Genomic DNA, 5,142 nt, shown 5'->3' with positions numbered 1-5,142 from the left:
TTAACTTTTATCCTATATATTTTGTGAATCTATTACTAAAAATTTCAAATGATCTCATTAATTTTATTTCCAATATGTTGAATTGCATATAAGTAAAGTATCATCTAGAGTTTCTAAATATATCTTTAAAAGTATTTAATTTTGTCAGTCATGGATCTTGAACTCTGGGCCTGGACACTGTCATGGGCATTTTCCCTGAACTCTTCAGCTCAAGACTTCAGCCTTACCCATGGAGCCACATCACTACTTCCAGTTTTTCTAGTGGCTAATTGGAAAAAGGAGTCTCAAGGTCTTTAGTGCCTGGGCTGGCTTAGAACCACGATCCTCATATCTCAGCCTCTTGAGGACTAGGATTATAGACATGAACCACTGTACCCAGCTTATTGTATCATTTTTGATCATGCTACTTCTCTAAATCTTTTTGTTATACTTAACTGGTTTTATATTGACACCTATATATATATTCTTGAAATAAGTATAAATAATTCACAGCATTTTATCTTATGAGAAACTGGGATGATTTTTATCTAAGATATTATTTAAGATATATCTGTATATATTTAAGAAAACCATACAAATCATATATATTTCACACATACTTAGGAAAATAAAAATACTTTAAATTACTGATTTTATTTTCAAATTTTATCTGAATGTTATTTCTTTTATAAAAAATTTTTTTTGGTTAGTAACGGGATTTGAAATCAGGGCCTGGGCACTGTCCCTGTGCTCTTGTGCTCAAACCTAAAACTCTACCACTTTGAGCCACAGCTCTACTTCCAAAAGGGAAGAATTTTTTTCTCTCTGTGTGTGTGTGTGTGTGTGTGTGTGTGTGTGTTTGCTTGTTTTTTAAACTATATTTCTTTTGTCTTTTCATTTTTGGTACTGAGGATTGAACCTAGCACATTGTACTCACCAGGTAAGCACTTAGCCACTTAGCTACTTCTCAGCCCTCATTTTTATTATTCTTCATAATGTCTTTATATTTATTGTCATTCACTGAGATTTCACAGTAAATTGTAGCTTCAACTATCTGAAGATAGTTTTCTTCTTCTATCTCTTATTAAATTCTAGTCCATTTACCTTTTTTGTACCAAAGTCATTTAGTTTTGAAGTACTTTCTTTTCCAAATAAATTAAATATGTGTCTACTTATAACTCCAATGACAAGAGCCCTAAGTTGTACTATGTAATATTTCCATTGACATTTACCTGTGTCTGCATTCCATGTATGTCTTTCCTCCCCTATCTAACTTGCTCTGTTCATCTTATAAACAAATTACAAATGACAATTATTTTAAATGTTATAAGACAACTTCATTCACTAGTTTCTGTCTGTTTTCAATTTTAAGCTTGCTTCTTCCCGTATGTACAATTTATAGGAGGATCTTATAATTATAATTTAAGCTTTTTTCCCATAGTGATATTGAAGGGCATGGGAAATTCCAGTGATGATTTTCTTGGGTCTCTTGATCCCACACTATGTTTTGTTCATTGGCTTCTGAAGTTTTCTGCTCCATAGCAACAGTAACCATAGGGAATGAGAGGGAGTAGTTTGTTGTTGTTGTCATGTGTCTTTTCATGAGAGGGTGTGGGCCACAGGAAACTACTTTCCAGTATGTACCTCAACCAATGGTCCTTGACTCACCGGGAAGAAGTTTGGTGTACTCTCCTCTCAGGGGCTGAACTTTTAGCCATTGTGGCCTGCTTTTGGTTGCTGAGAGGATCGGTGGTTTCATTCACCAAATATCTTACATACCTTTCCTATTGGTGGATTTCATTTGAAAAATAAAGTTTCTTTTTGTCTTTTTGTCTTTAAATATTTTATATTATGTATCTGGATAAAGGCATCAAGAAATAGCATACATTCCCTGCACTCTATTGACAGGGATTATTATCTTGCAAACATTTGGAATTTCTTTTTGTGTGTGACTAATATCATAGATATCAAAACATTTTTCTCTTCAAAATATATTAATCAAATTGATAAGATAGTTCAGTTCATCCTTCTGTGGGACTTAGAATGTTACTAATGGTGACCTCTGGTTGAAATTGCCTTGGAACAGTGCTTTAGGAGCATCTTCTTTCTCCTCCTCCTCCTCGTCCTCCTCCTCCTCCTTGTCCTCCTCCTCCTCCTCTTCCTCGTCGTCCTCCTCCTCTTTTTTTCATATATTTTTATTGTAATTAATAGAAGGGTTACATGATATTTGCCAGATAGATGGTGCATTAATTCCCATACATTGATATCCTTTCACATGTCTTGGTCCCCATTTCCATCCCCACCACCCCCACCCCTCATCTTGTTTTCCCCCATTCCCTATCCAATTTCAAATAACAAAATACAAATATATCCAATATATTAGGTAACAAAGTAAGATACTGTAACAATATGAGATAACCAAGGGACAGCAAAAGAGATGAGAGATAACATAGTACCTTAAGAACAACAATCATTTATTATATGGCTTATGTTTCTACATCCTAGAGATCCTTTCATTTAGCGTCCTACTATATAGCCTTTTGTATCAAGCTTTTGCTCTATTGCAAATCTCTGCTAGGAGAGCCCAAGGTTTCTACTGATTATAACAAATGAGGGAAACCATTGAGCCTAAGTTCCTTTGAGTCTGGCTTACTTCACTTAATATGATCTTTTCTAAGTCTTTCCATTTTTTAACAAATGGGACAATGTCATTCTTTCTGACAGCAGCATAGAATTCCATTGTGTACAAATACCACATCTTGTTGATCCACTCATCAACTGAGGGACATCTAGGTTGGTTCCATATCTTTGCTATGGTAAATAGTGCTGCAATGAACATTGTTGTGCTGGTGGATTTAGTATGTCTTTGTTTCTGGATGATTGGGTAAATGCCAAGTAGTGGAATTGCTGGGTTATAGGGGAGGCCTCATATCTAAAATATATCAACAGCTCAAAAATTGAATCAATCAAAAACTAATCTCCAAAGTAACAACCATCCCATTAAAAGATAGACCAAAGACTTAAAGAGAGTCTTCTCTGAAGAAGAAACAAAAATGGCCTATAGATACATGAAGAAATGCTCAACATCTCTGGTCATAAAAGAAATGCAAATCAAAACAACTCTAAGATTCCACCTCACTCCAGTTATAATGGCCAGGATCAAGAAAATGAATAACTACAGATGCTGGAGGGGATGTGGCCAGGAGGGATCACTACTACACTGTTGGTGGGAGTGCAAACTCGTTCAACCACTATGGAAAGCAGTATGGCACTTCCTCCTCCTCCTCTTATTCCTCCTCTGTTTCCTCTTCTTCCTCCTTCTCGACTTCCTCTTCTCCCTCTTTTCCCACTTATTTGATATATATATATATAATTTTGGCCATAAAATAATTTTGAAAATCAGCTAGACAAGTTATGGCCCCAAACCCACTGTATATATAATCTTTCCTCAGGTACAAGACATTTGAATTGTCAGCTCATGGTTGTTATTATTATTTTTTACTTATTGTTAAGAAGGTTTCTTATTAGACACATGGTATTTCTCTTCTCAAATCTTCACACATAACGTGCATGCCCTCAATTTGCAAATTGGGTGACAACTGAGGACATGGTTAATGGTTAGACTAAATATTCACAGCAATAAATAAAAATCAATCTTTTTTTTTCAGAGACTCAAGAGTTTTATTGTGGAAGTGCTGACAGTGGAAAGTGACAGCTGAAAGCATACACAAAGACCTGGGTTCCCATGCACATCTACACTGCCCCCACCCAACCACAAACGGATTTGTGCTCTTTAACAATCATTTTCTGTCTTTGTCTGTCACTTGAAAAAACTAAAGATCATTTTCCATCTCAATCCCATCCCATAATAGTAGAGACTATCTCCTAATTCTTCAGACCTCTCCTGTCCACAAATCCTAGGGAGCACTCTGAGGATCCTCTTTGGAGGTTTCAGCTGGTGATGTGAGAGGCAACTCAGGCATTAATTCAGGCGGGGGGCCACTTTCTTCTTTGAGATTTCCCTGATAGAGCCTGCGAAGGCGGGACAGTTCTCTCTCTGGCAGTTGCTTCCGCTGTACCATGGGTACCAAGGATCTCCTGAAACCAGAGTGGGGGCTGGTGGAGTAGCACTCACAGCTCCATGAGATGTACTGAAGTCAAGGTCCCGGGGTTCAACCTGCAGAATGTGGTAGCTGAGGAGACCATGCTCCCTGGCTTTGTGGATGGCCTGGGTCAACTTCTTGTGCTGCTTCATACACACTCCTGTATATGGGGCATAGAAGATAATACCCGTGTGAGCGCAGACAAACTGCTCCAAGAGCTTCACATTCTTTGTGATTTCGGCGATAATCAGCCCAGACAGGGCGAGAACCATTGCGATTCTCATATTCTTTTGATTCCAGATATTTCCAGGGTTCATTTTCATAGGGGGAAATGGGAAGCTCGGACTTTTCAGGGGAGGCTTTGACGCAGAGAGTCTGGAGAGGAACTTGAACTCCATAGGCACTTTGGAACCGCAACAGCCTAGGAAACTGGCCCCATAGCACGTTCAATACTGAGGCTTCCATCTTGACGTATGCCCGGAGTAGAAATGCCCCCGGGCAAAAAACCAATCTTATAAATAACACTGAACATCGCCTGGCTTTAGTTTTCCTATCAATTTAAATAAGAGATATGGATTTTCTAACTTTGAGACATATGCAGGGGGCATAATATGCCTATATGGAGGATGTAAATAACTGAAATTATAATAATAACTGGTCCTTGGGGAAACATACCTATGGTATGTAACTGGCTGTCATATGAAGTCTAGTCCTGTTAATTAAACATTCCTTATAAAATACTGACAAATTGGAAGACACAATGAAGAACATATTAATTGCTTGAGAAGTAAGCTTATGTAAGGCAATATTTCAAATAGGAGGAAAAACACACTCATGTTTAGTAAAGGACTCGCTACCTATTGCACACTTATTTTTTCCTATTCTAACAAGTGGTTTTCTTAGAAGCCGCATCATCACATTTTAAAATTGTTTCCTTAAAGACCAGGCATGGTGGCTCATGCCTATAATCCTAACTACTCATAATCTGAGGATTATGGTTCAAAGCCAGCCTATACACTAAAGAACTTGAGACTCCATGGATTATCTGATAATTGTATAT

General features: G+C 37.5%; 1 pseudogene; it reads right to left on the bottom strand.

Moving 5' to 3' along the window:
• Positions 1-3,771: 3,771 nt before the first annotated feature.
• On the bottom strand, positions 3,772-4,547 carry LOC150064265 (small ribosomal subunit protein mS40 pseudogene; annotated as a pseudogene).
• Between the last annotated feature and the right edge of the window lie 595 nt (positions 4,548-5,142).

The sequence above is a fragment of the Megascapheus bottae genome, chromosome 4, assembly GCF_031878675.1.
Source record: "Megascapheus bottae isolate mThoBot1 chromosome 4, mThoBot2.hap1, whole genome shotgun sequence".
NCBI lineage: Eukaryota > Metazoa > Chordata > Mammalia > Rodentia > Geomyidae > Megascapheus > Megascapheus bottae.
This window is presented reverse-complemented; position numbering and strand designations above follow the sequence as displayed.